This window comes from Sinohyriopsis cumingii, chromosome 18, assembly GCF_028554795.1.
Source record: "Sinohyriopsis cumingii isolate HCF-2022 chromosome 18, ASM2855479v2, whole genome shotgun sequence".
NCBI lineage: Eukaryota > Metazoa > Mollusca > Bivalvia > Unionida > Unionidae > Sinohyriopsis > Sinohyriopsis cumingii.
The window spans coordinates 92,414,151-92,428,494 of NC_142978.1; positions in this window are offsets into that span (position 1 = coordinate 92,414,151).

The window sequence follows — 14,344 nt, forward strand, 5'->3', positions numbered from 1 at the left end:
GTTATAGCATCGTTGATCATCTACAGATGGAGCTATCAAATACAGTTTATCCCATTTCATCCACTTCATTATCAAGTTCAGCAACAGCTGTGTTTTACCTGAACCGGATGGCCCAATTATAATCGCGCGGATAGAGTTTGGTAGCACTGAATTATGCTTAACTGGCTCTTTCTTTTTTGTCGCAGAAAAATCTGTAATTTCCATTTGTATATAAAGAATAATAATTATGGATCTATATTGTGTGAAGTGTAAGGCACGAACCCCTACGAATGATCTAACAACCATTACAACAAAAAATAACAGACAAGCACTTTCTGGTAAGTGTACGCGATGTGGCACAAAAAAATTTAGATTTCAAAAAAAAAGCGAGAATTTAGCGGAGGTGACATTGCAGCCAAACTTGGAAAGCTCCCCGGAACTCCCTGGGCAAAGTATCCCGGAGAAAAACATCTCCCAGGATACAATTACTGCGGTCCAGGGACCCGACTAGATATCAGACTTGATGAACAATCTAAACCAAAACCGGGAGAGTATCCGATAAACGCTATCGACGCAGCGTGTCACATACATGATGTTGCTTATCGAAGTAAAGATCTACAAGACAGGCATATCGCGGATGTGAAATTAATTCATGCACTAAGCGCCATAAAAAATAAATCATTTAAGGAGTCACTCGCTAATTGGTTAGTAAGATCAGCGATGAAATCTAAATTAGTATTAGGCGCTGGATAATTAAATAAAAATGCAAGCGATTTATTATTCCCCAATCGGATACTGGAGAGGTAACTCAGCAATTAATAAACTCGCCAACGCGGCATCAGTAACACGCGAGGTTGCCAAAAATTGGCTATCAAAACAAGCAATATGGCAAATCTACTTACCACCACCTCGACAAATCAACTTTGCACATTTTGATGTTAGTGTGCCCAATGAAGTTCATCAGGCTGACATACTATTCCTGCCTCATGATACTGTCCGTAGAAAAATATACAAATACGCGCTAACAGTAGTTGATGTTGCCAGTAGATACAAAGAAGCAGAACCGTTAGCGACTAAAACAGCGTCCGAAGTCGCCTCTGCGTTTAAACGAATTTATCAACGAGGACCTCTAAACTGGCCACGATTATTACAAGTTGATCCTGGCAAGGAATTTCAGGGCGCGGTGTCATCACTGACAAAGCAGCATAACGTTACCATACGACGAGGACATACTGAAATTCATCGGGATCAGGCAATTGTTGAGCGATTTAATAGAACACTCGCTGAGAGATTATTCGGATACCAGTACGCGAGGGAATTCATTTACGATACGAGATCTCGTGAATGGGTTGCAAGACTGCCAAACGTGATAGCCGCACTGAATAATGAAATTACCAGAACAACAAACATGAGACCTGTAAATGCAATCACAAAAAAATATATACCCCGCGTCAGTGAACGCGGACAACAGCAACAAAATGTTTCAACGCAGCCAGGGACGCTAGCGTCCCCACTGCTGGGTAATGTCACCGTTAGGTATTTATACGAACCAGGCGAACTAGAAGGAGGAAAAAAAAGAGCAACCGATCCCACATGGAGTGTTACTACACATAAGATATCCAGCATAACCAGATCAACTGGGAGAAACGCAATCTACAGATTAGATTCGACTGCTCCTCAACGCGGATTTAAACGCGAGCAACTTCAGGTGATTCCCGAGGATACACAATTACCACCCCGATCACTAAAGTGATCCGCACTGAAGTGATTCAATCATTTAAATAACTGTAGCAACACCTCTGCGTCGGTTACACTCAAGACAGGTCAACATCACATTTTCACGTGTATGACCGCGACTGCTATCTATTCTATCTACGGTGAATTGCCTTGGGTCGTTTTTCGAATACTGCCACAGCAATAAACAATTACAACTCGCACAGTGATTATTCTGCTGTTGTTGTAATTGTATTACAAATTCAACATCCAAACTTTGTTTGGGATCAAACTCTCTACCATTTTTTTTGTCGCTCTGTTTGTAACCGGCTAATTTCTTTCTTATTGTGTCATCAGCGATTGAGCTGTCGTTGACAACATCATCTAATACAATTCTTCGTAACTGACCTATCCTTCTTACTCTTGACACGGCTAAATAAACTAAATTTGACCACTCGATGCGATCATCAACAATCCAAACTGTTGTATCTGAAATAGTTAGTCCCTGCGAACTGTGGATGGTCATAGCGTATCCTAGCGTCCACGGGGATTTGCTCATTTTCAGTGCCTGTTCAACAGCATCAACATCAACTGTGACAATATCATTTAATACTAAATTCTGTTTCTCCGGACCCGACGCAGTCAGGCGCCCTGGAATATCAACATCAATATTCTGCAATCGCGTATCAGCTGGTCTATAACACAACGGCACTGGCAACATGGGAAATTTCTTCTGATGTAACTGAAATAACCGCTGCTGAAGTGTGTCCCTGACTATCTTTCTACTTGCCACAATTAAATCACCTGGTTTCCACGTTTCCCAAAAGTCGCTCAGCGAAGTCTCTGGAATTATTTCACGCATTATCTCACACTGGACTTTATTGGTTTGTAGCCTGATCAGTGCCTTAAACTCTTTCAGCGTTTCATATAGTGCTCTAACATCGTTAGTTATTTCCTCATAATAATCTACAAAAGTTTTCAGCCACTCGTGTGGAGATTCACCTGTAAATGGGGGTGGTTGACCATGATCGCCGCACATCACCACTGCGGTATTTTTCTTTAGCAGCCAATCCAGAAACTGTTTTAATGTATCCAACGGCACAGTGTCTATCTCATCCCAGATGATTTTCTCGGGAATATATTTCGTTCCCATTCGTTCAGGTGTCCACGTGCCGCCGCTGTATTTGAAAAAACTGTGATACGTGCACGCGTTAACATCCCGTTGTCTCATCTCCCTGGCAAGTCTGTGTGTGGGTGTTAGCACAATCATGTCAGAGTTTCTAAATAATTCAATCGCTCGAGTTGTTTTACCAGAACCACCAGGACCGTTCAGATAAACTGTTTTGTGTCTTGTAACAGGATCGTGCACCGGCGGCAACAACGAAGTTGCCCCCGACGAAACCATCGAAGATATTTCTGCGCTGCGATACTCATCCTCGATTTCAACATCAGCCGATTTACAATATCCGTGTAACATTTCATTCTTTATTCTCCACGAGCCCCACGATGGATCATCCGATATAACATTATCCAACAGCGCTGAGTGTTTTTTATCAATATAAAATGAATCCGTTGCAACTCTCACTGCGGCAACAGGGAATCTATTGATCATCGACAACAAATTTATGGATACATAAGCCAGCATCGAAGATCTCAAATGTATGTACTGAGATGATTCTCCGTCAATATAACTAAAAACAGTCCCTAGTTTTTCCCCGTTTGACAGAAACACATCTTTGCGGTTACAGAACATGTTGTTCGTGGCTGCATCAGCGACAATAAGATCCAATTCAGTCTTGTCCATGATTAATCGACTGTGATGTTGTTTATGATCATACGCTCCACCTTGAGTGAATTTCCCTATTATTCTTCGTCCTAGATCTTTTGCTGTGCTTTCATCATTTCTGAGTTTGCTTTTAAGTACTTCAGGAGCTTTCTTGATGATAGCGTCGATAGAAGTTTCTGGATATTCTCGTGACCAATCTTCGATGACTTCTTCTAACGTAACCGGCGTTGGAGTTGGCAACCAAACTTCGGTTTGACGACAATAACATATAATCGCTTCGCTGACCGTCAGCGACAACAGTATTCGACTGTCAAGCATGTATCGCAATAACACTATCGGTGCCCATCGCTTCTCAACGAAATGTCTGCCAAACCAAACATAACACACAGGATGTAAATCCTTAGCGAATTTAAACGACGACACACAAGCAAATCCGGTCAAGTCAAAATCGGGTAAAACACAGTTGACAGCTACTCTTGTCATGGTATTGCCAGCGTGGCCAAACCGTTTAAAATATTCGCTGCATTCTCCACGCCCAAGGAAACTTCCTGGATAACACGCCGTCATGTCCACGGATATCATACCGCGGTGATCATACTGAGTATTCCACAAACCGCCGTGTCCGTATTCGACACAGCTCTGCTGGATATCAGCAAGAAAACTTTTCGGAGTTGGTCTCCATGAATTTCGTTCCCGGGCTACATGCGCGACAACACCCGGGACAGTAAAACAGTGTGTCAGTAACGTATCAGTGTTGCCAGCATGATATTTTTCTGCGAGTTTTTTCATTTCCTGCTGTAACGCCATTGTTCTGTATATTTCCCCGTTGGGTCTCACAAACTGATCATATTCTCCATCTTCGCTACTTCTGAATAACCACACAGACACTGGATCGGTTTTACTTATCTGATAAATAAAATCAAACATGCTCCCAGAATTGCTTTGCAATTCCGGATAATACTTCACAACACGGTCTTGCGGAAATATCCTAACCGAGTCAGTCCAGGCGTGACTGTTATGATCGATAATAGTTATTGGTGTTCCACGGGAATTGTATTTACACTCATACAATACCTCACCGGTTAACGATGAAACCGTTATAGGAAATTTTAGTAATCGCTCTAGCTCAGCAACATCATTTATTGACGCTCCTTTATCCGCTACTCGTGTCGCCCACGCTGTTATTTTAGTTTGTCTTAGCGGTGTTAGGCCGTTTCCTCGCATTGCATTTTTAAAATGTTCCATTACTCGCTCAGCTACACAATTCAACACCGACACCTTCATCGGTTTGAGTTTATCAACGCGTGGTTTCTTCATCGGATAAATTCCATAAACAACTGCGGTCACAGGATACGCTCTGGCATAATATGGTATATCAATCCCAACAAGTACTCCCGGTTTTGAGTCTTTACTTAACAGAACGGTTTTTCCACGAACGCCTCTGGCATCAAGAACAGGGTCTAGTTTGTCTCTGATAATCCACGTTCCCTCGCCGACTCCAACAATAAATTTTATCTGTACGAAATATCTTCTATCGTCGAGATACCCAATTATGTTACGCGCGATTGTATCGTTCATGGTAGCATCAATGATACGGTCACGAGAAATGCTCGCGTTTCCGAGGATAATTTTATACGAAGACCACGTGTGTGCGGCACCATCACGACGAAACTCTTCTTTGGCATTCTTGATAACACCAATTACCTCTGCTAACTCTCTTCGTCGTGGATCAGCGGTTAACCGGTCAAGATCGAATCTAGAACCTGATATGGGTTTTATTCTGGATAGTCTTTCAAAACCCATTATTATAATTAAGACAAATATTTAAATAGACAAATATATTATATGATGAACCAATGCAAGTGGATCAAACTAAATTCATCAGCGCCGTGTAGCAAACCCTGCAGAGGCGAATACTGTGGACAACATGCTCAACAGGTCCGCGGTGGGAGTCTAGGACCGATACCGTGTATCAGATGCGGCATTGGAGTACGAGGAAAAACGCAATTATGTTCAGCGTGTGGTGGAAAACGCTATCGAGAACTAAAACGGTATTATGATAAAAAAAATCCAGACTGTGATAACGCTCTCAAATGCGAGCGTGATTACATAAATAAGTTTTCAGACAAATTATGAATTAGACAATGATTTGCTTATAGTATAATGAATCAAGAATTCGTCCGACATCCAACTATTCCAAATTATGAGGCAAACCGAGATGGCATAGTGAGAAACTACAGGCTGAGGAAACAAGTTGGTACAGTTGATAATGCTGGTTATTTAAGATTTACTGTTAGGAAAGGGAGGTATTTATGTCATCGTTTCGTCTATGAGGTTTTTAACGGAGAGATCCCTAAAGGCCTTGTCATTGATCATATTAACGGGAACAGACTTGATAACAGTATTGAAAACCTTCAAGCGATCACTCAGAGCAAGAATACCATACGAGGAAGAGTTAAATGTAAAACAGCTATAAGAAGAGCAGTGAAATCTGTGAATGTTGAGACTCGTGAAGAAATAATATTTCAATCAATGAGCGCAGCCGGTAGGTATTTCGGTATTTGTCCACCTTCTGTACAGCATGTCGCAGATGGGATCTACAAAACAGCATTTTCAAAGAAGCTCAAACAGAAGATTTCATTCTGTTATATAACTCTTATCGTTGACACAAACGACGATAACTCCTCCGAGAGTGTGTAACGCTTTGCAGAGTTGTCGTTGCTGGTCAGAGGATTTGCTCCCCCTAAGAAAGCCACCTTGATAAAATATTTTATCGAGTTCATAACATGTAATCATTTATTTACCGTAGAATATATATTTTTTTACAAACAATATCCTCGTTTTACTGAATATATCCGACTGTTTTGCTCTTCTGTGCTTGTTATATGACCGCGCTTAAGAAAACATACAATTAAAATATTTTAAACAAGTCCCGCCCACTGCTAGAGCGAATTTCCAACTCGCAAGTAACAGTTGGGTTATATACGAAATCGCTCCCTAAGACCTTTGGGTCGATCGAAAGTCAGCACGCGCAAGCAAAACCATAAATTTAATCCGCCAATGGCGGGTGTCTTTTGTGCACCATCCAATGGTCGATTCAATGGATGGTTTTGCTCTGCTGCTGACCGTAGAAAATGACCCACCTGTGTATGTTTGTGTCGTCATAGGATAAGGTCTTAGGATAAGTTAGGATAAGATTACATGTTCATTGTGCCTTTACTTGCTGTCATACTCGAATCAGAGGTTAAAGGTTGTCTGTTCTGTACCGTCTCTTAGGATAAGATTACATGTTCATTGTACCTTTGCTTGCTGTGATACTCGAATCAGAGGTAAAGGTTGTCTGTTCTGTACCGTCTCTTAGGATAAGATTACATGTTCATTGTACCTTTGCTTGCTGTGATACTCGAATCAGAGGTAAAGGTTGTTTGTGTTGTCAAATAAATGTTTGCCGGGCCTGCTAGAGAACTCGATCCTAGAAGCCAGGGCTGTCTCGTCTTGTAAATAAATGTGCCTCTGAGTCACTTGGCAGTCAGAGGGGTCCGTCCTTAGGATAAGTTACGTGTTATATGTTTGTCCTTGTCAATTCACTAAACACGTCCTCTTGAGCCTATAGAACGTTATTTGACGATCTAGAGGCTCTTGCAGGGGATAAAGTGTTTCGTGTTACATGTTGTATTGTCATGTCGGAAGCAGTCCTCGTGGGGTTCTAGAACGTTATTTGACGATCTAGGCCCTTGCAGGGGATAAATGTTTCCGACTGTCTCGTTTTGTTTTGGAAAGCTAGCGTTTCTCATGCAAAGTGTTTCTATTAAAAATATAAAAATATATAATAATATGAATCACGAAAATATAAATACCATACTTGTTGAAATTAAAGAATTACAACAGCGAGGTTTTAATATTTTACTAGACACTGAAACAATTATGTCAGATTTTGAATCCTTGAATGAGCTATCACGCTTGGGGAAGAACAATCTCCCTGCTCGTTATAGGTTCATTAAGGGTTTGCAAGATCGTGTTTACAGATCACTTGCCGGGATAACTGAAAATCAGGTATCTGAATTTATTCCACTGTGCCGTGCAGTTGAGAAGATTCGTCTTGGATTGTCACAAGAGTATGAGACTCGAAAATTAATTAGCACCAGGGTGAGACGGTTAAAAGGTTATATAAAGAATCTAGACACGGAAATGCCTTGCATTTCTGACAAAAATACTAGTGTTTCTGACTACGAGGCCGACAAGGAAGTATAAACCGCATAGCGTGTGACTCACAGCACAAAGTGAAAGTAGAACCTGAGAACGCTAGCGCCCCCCCCCCCCCGCTTGGAGTGTAAAGCACATTTCCACGGGTAAAAAAAAAAGTGTATTATTTTTTTTGCCCTTGGAAACTCAAAGAGTTTCTCAAGTGAAGGGCGCTTTCAGATTTTCAGGATTTGCTTAAGCGTTTCAACATCAATACAGGAATGAGAATAGTTCATAATCTGTTCTCGTTGACACCAAACTATGATCATATGATTTTGCTGTAGCTCTGTTAATTGTGACGGAGTTAACAAGAAGTCTTCGTCACCATACACGTCAATAACTATTTTAACGGGGAAATACTGTTCTGGGAATGTCTGTATTTGAAATGCGGTTTTTATTGCCTCGTAAAGAATTTGCTTATCATGAATATGAACTCGTGCATGAATGTACTCGGGTTGATACATTATACACAACCGTTTTTTTTTAAATGCGTGCTAGCACTTTCAACGATAACTTATGCTGGTTTTGATAGGGTATTTGCACGATAAAATGACGAAAATGGATCAGTGCAGAAAAAAAAACTATTATAAATATTATGGATCCCTTGACTTAGGACTTCACCAGTAAGTTTATACTAACAGTCTCGTCACGCAGGTCCAACAAATTCCCCCTCTGGTCGGTGAGTTTGAAATTTATCGTTGACAACCACGGGTTATGACACCGTAGATAGACCGGATTGATTGGTTCTTGCACAATCAGAAAACCAGGGGGGTCTCTTGGTGTGAACGTATACAGGATAAACCCCTGTTGTGCCGTCGTAGTATCTGATGCGCTGTAACTGCCATCGATGACGTCACATACAAGATTGACCGCAATAACATCTGTGATATTTACGATCCCGGGTGAGATGTGTCTGCCATCGGATGCTGTACTGTTGTCGTGCTTGAGAATAACAGGTTGTGGTTTTATTCGTTCGTACGCGGCAAGAATATCTTCGAAAGATTGATCGATGAGATCAGAGACTGATTTTCTCAGCTCGGGCACGTTATATCCAGGAAATTTAAAATCTGAAATATCATTCACTTGAATACCATATTTAATTGCAAAATCTGCTCTGGCTATCTGTCTATAATTATCATCGATATAGTCTTTAAGATCCAGTAAAGCCTGAATTATTCTTAGATTTATAGTTTCCATGGCCGATGCGAGTTTGTTTAGTTTTTCTATGGTTGTGATAATATTATCACGCGGACTTGTTAAATCAGAAATATAATCTTGGAAATATACTCGCAGGAGTTGTAGCTGTTGTTTATGTACTAGATTGATCGGAATAAATAATTCAGATTCTATATCATCTAGACGGTAAACACGGAGCTCCTGCCCCCCCTTAACACGTGGAGCTTCTATACTCCAAGTATCGGGCATTAAAGTACTTTTTCTTGCTAGTAATTGATCTGCAAGGAGTAAATAATAATTGTACTCGAGGTCGTGTAGTGCTTCTTTATAGGTCATAAAATCCGATTTTTCAGGTTTTGGTGGACGAGGTTTAACCTCGGGGGCCTTTGGCCATCCTAATAATGTTCGGATTGAGCTGTTATAAATATCCACGGCGTATCCTGGCGTTGAGATTTCAATGACCGCAGACAGCGTTGGTTCATGAGCTGTTATAGATATTTTGGCTTCCTTGCCGGTGATTCGTTTTATTTGGCGTTGTATCTCATTATTGATTTCTTCGATCTGATAACTCCCAGTGGGAAGTGTAATTGTATTCCAGTCAAGTTCACCCTGTTCGCCGGAGTCGGCTTTGCTTTTCCCGAACACGAATGAATTATTTGGCTGCAGACCACCAAATGATGCCGACCTAACATTGGGCCAGCTGTGATACACACTGAGCTTTGCTAACGCGATTTCACTCACTGGAATTGGAGTTCGAAAATTAATACCGAATTCTGGTGTCGTCGAGGACACTGAGATCATTGTGGTCCTTACCGGTGTTGTGTTTGTGACTATTTGTTGAAGCAGTTCTATTGACATTATTTATTTGTTTAGTTTTCAAATAGTCATTGTACGCATCTGACATTAGTTTGAATTCAGAATCTGATATCGTAGCGTCGCTACTTTGCACGTCTAACGATGATGATATCAGCGATGATAATTTCTGATATGCGGTCGTGGCTGTATTTAATTTTGTCGTGTAATCGTGTAATTTTGTGTTAGCACATGATGATATTTTTTTTGCTATGATGCCGAAAACTCCAGCTGTTGTTGTGGCCGCGGAAACACAGATCGTGGCGGCGACTGCTGCAGTTACCGGAGTGACCGCTGATAATATTGCTCCGGCAGATGCAACAACGGCAGATACTGAATAAACCATAATATCCAGCACTGTTATGCGGCGCTTGTATTTTTTTACTTTTTGACTAGTTACTTCGATGACAGTTTTTAACTCAGATTGCCACTCACGGACTTGATTGTATCGATATTGTTGAGCATCTGGCGTCGTTGACATTATTCAATTACGCGGTAACCAATTGAGGCGTTGCAGCGACGAATTCCAAACAAAACCAGTAAGATGTTGCTGTTAAACTATCGTCCTCGGCTTCAAGCATAAATGTTTCCTCGGTTCCGCTGTTTAGTATTACAGTGCAAACCCCGGAATACTTATCGGTGGAATGTCTCCAAGGATATGTTGTGAAGATTTCAAATTTAGCGGCTGAAAACACAGACAACCTGTAAACACCGGTGGCTGTTGCTGTATATTTGATAGTGTTATTTTGTCGTGACCATGTTGCGAATCCCGATGATACCGTGAATACGATGTTGGTGATATGCCCCGGAGTAACTCCAGTGAGAACTTTAATCAAACTGGTTTTGTTAACGATATCAGGAATACCCGATACGATATCCTGCTGTGTTTGTTTGATCGTGTTAATGTCGGTCTTTACATCAGCGAGTTTTACATCGACGACTGGAGGAGTCCCAAAGAACTTATCCACGACCTCATCAGTTTTTACGAAGTTTCTTCGAAATCTTGTAAACGCGCCCACGTGAACATCATGCTCTGCACGCAGCGTATTTAGTTTACCGTTGACGATGTCCACGTATTGTTTGTTTGACGCATCCTGGTCGGATTCGGGATTCGCTAACGCGGTTATTTTGTTGCCGCTCATGCTGAGTTCGCCTGTCATCGTGTCACCGGCTTTTTTCACACATTTATCAACACCTTTATCAATACTGTCTTTGATGCTTGCGATTGATATATTCGAGTCCTTGATCCGGCCGCCATCACTAAATGCAACGAAGTTATCCTTGGTAGCTCCAAGAACTCTGCGAATTATATCATTCCACTTAATGTTGCTCGTTCTTAGTTTTCCTTGCCTGTCTTGGAAAATAGCAACTTCATCTGGGTCAACTCCAGCTATATTCAAAAGATTATCGACTTCATCTTTGGTCGCATATTTTGAGAGATCAGCATCTGTGCTTGGTTTACCTCCTCGTGTGAAAGGTCTTCCGTAAATATCCACCATTATTCTTATTGCTGTTTTTCAAATGCTAGCATTTCTCGATGCGGTATATTCATACACTACTTTATGAGGAGGAGTTGCTGGATTTCTTGAGATTGCATCAAGAACATTTAAAACCTCCCTCCCACAAATGGGCGGATCAATTAATGTTTGTGTTGGTAACGTCGACTGCCACACTGGAACATTAGAAAATCTGCTGACATACTTGAGAAACTCAACTGGCGGTGCTAAACCGTACGAATCAAAATAGATAATTCCACGTGGATCGATCGCGTAAGCAACCCAGTGAGTTCCCGGACCATCTTTGTTGTCGAGATTGATAATGCCAGTTTCTGGATTATTCGGTCGTTGCGGTAATTGATCTCGCATAAATACGCCTCTGAAATGTTTTACACGCAATTTTTTAACAGCATCGAGTAAATCAAAATTGCTCAACGGCGTTAGAATTTTTTTGGATACCATGATGGTGGAGTTCCTGGTAGTCTTAGACCGCGTCCCTTTTTTTTCTTGTATCCTTTTCCCGTTGCCTTTTTTAGTGCCATTCCAGCTGCAGTTCCAACTGCACCGAGTGCTGCGGCTTTTGCTACGGCTGGTGCTGCCGCGGCAATCAACGCCGGTATTGCTGCGAGAAGAGGAAATATTCCACCGGTTTTAGTCATGTCCTTGATAGCTGCAGCAGAGAAATCAAGTCGGACACCGGTTTTTGCTGTTAGTGCCTTATTAAAATGTTTAAGCTGAGTATTAGTCAACGACAATTTGTTTGGACCACCAGTAATCTGATCTCGTTTTAGTGTTATTGATGTCCCGCACGTGCTTGCGTTCTTTGATTGCAATTTCTTCGTTTGACCGGAAGTCAAGGTGACATTAACATGACTGTATGACATTATATCCTAAGTTTGATTTTAATTGCGTTACATATTCTCGATTGGAGCATCGATGACCCTCATTCGTCCGCCAACACCTTCAAGCAGCATTGCTTTATCGGAGAGTATGACAGCAATCGCTCTGTAACCACCAGCAGGAACACCTACACGAGCTCGGAAATGTAGGTCGACAACAGATTGTTTAACCAGATCAAGATGTTCCAGCGAAAAGTAATAAATCGGATATAAACTCATAAAGTCTCGCTGTGATATTTGCAGGCCAGTGTCTACATTAAGGTCGCGCCCCATAAATGACATCAGACGATGATACGCGCGTGCGACACGATGATGTTCGAAATCTATTAATATATCCTCAGATGGCTCCTGATGCCCATTTATTCTCAACGAAACTTCAGAAACTCCAAGTGTATCAAATACCATTGGATTTCTTTCCTGGCTATCTGTTCTAGCACGGTATTGAAATGCAATGAAAATATGTCGTGGTGCTGATACTCCTTGTTGCGATGATATATGCCATGTAAACAACCCACCATTATCACCCTGAATAACGTCTGTGGTTGTTGTTTTCCAGGATAGCAGTGATTTACCGCCCGTGTCCATGAAAGACAACAGTCGTTGTTCTTCGGTGATTGACGGAGACAACACTGGCATCCACAACCACAGTTTAGTTAGTATTACCTGACCAGGGGCAACAGCAGCATCTCGCCAGATAGCGTCATTATCATCAGGTTTTCGCACAAGTACAACTGTGTGTTTGGCACCGAATATGACCTTGTGGACATCTCTGCAGAATCCAAAGATGTGAGACAATGGAATCACACCTGAGAACTCTTCATCTCCACTTAACATCGATCTACGTGTTGCAAAACCCAAATTAAAATTTTCGTTCATCGATGCAACTGCGTCACCGGCATTATTCATTGTTACATTCCTGTTCTCGGGGCTGTCGGTTATATCCTTTGCAAACATCATTGATGGTCCGGCTGATCTGGTGTAATCATCCGAGTATCTCGCCAACCCGAGAATTGTTGTGGCAACGTCGACGTTATCATGAATTGTTTCAATTTCTTTTCCATCTATCATGTAAATAGCGGATTTAAATAACGCCATGATGCCGTTGTTAACAAATCCAACTCGGTCGCCGATTCCGTAGTTAGTGTTATCATTCTTTAAAAGCCTACCTTCAACTTCGATGAAGGCCTCAGCGGGCAAGAAGTATCTACTTGTATCCTGGACCTGTAGTTCAATTCTTCCGCGTTGGTTAGGATCACGTGCTTCATAAGAATAATATTGAAAATCACGTACAGAATCATCTTTAAGTACTGGTTTGGACATATCAAACGCGTCATTGGATTTTCGTGCAAACATTATTATTATTTGTGATGATCTAATTAAAATGTTATCGTCACCGGAAACCACTACCAGCTATCAAATTAGCAGTTACACTATCTTGCAACGCTTTGGAGGTAATTCCTGCTGTTGCGATCTCAGCTAATTTCTGATTTACGGCCTTATTTACTACGCTACTAACATTTGCCGGCATAGCTTCAGTGGATGGTAGTTTTACTGGCACCAACCTCTCGACTGGGTTTTTTTTTCGTATCAGCTGTGCTAGTCGATCCTTGATTGATTGAAATGCTTTCCCGGCAAGACTACCAACAGTGCCAATGGCTTTATCCTTGACAACATCAGCGGCTTTCATCGCGAATTGTTTTGCTAACGGTCCAGCTTTCGGAGCGATTCTTGTGACTAAATCCCTAACAACATCACCGACTCCATCTCCGTAAACAACCTCGTATACTGGTAATCGTGAGTTTACTACTCTGACACTTCTTGGTCTGCGAAAAGAATCGTGTAGTATCATTTTATTTAATTATTGTTTATCTAACTGAATTTGCTAGCAAATTTAATTATTAGTCGCTGTGGTAACCGTCTGCGAGTTCATCAATGAGCCCCCGGTAGATGCTGATATCCATGATGCCACGCTGAAATAGTCTCTGACAGATATCTGCGGCTTCATTTATAATTTCCGGAGAATTGTTTCCGGCACGTCTTCCTCCGATGAGAACTTCCAACCGTGATACATCATCGATGATATTATTAGGGCAGGCAATAAAACCGGATCCTAAACCCTCCCCTGTTGATGGTACAATTCTTGGGGATAAAATGTCTTGAGGCAAACTTTCAGAAGATGTTGTTAAGCTAATTATCGGCGA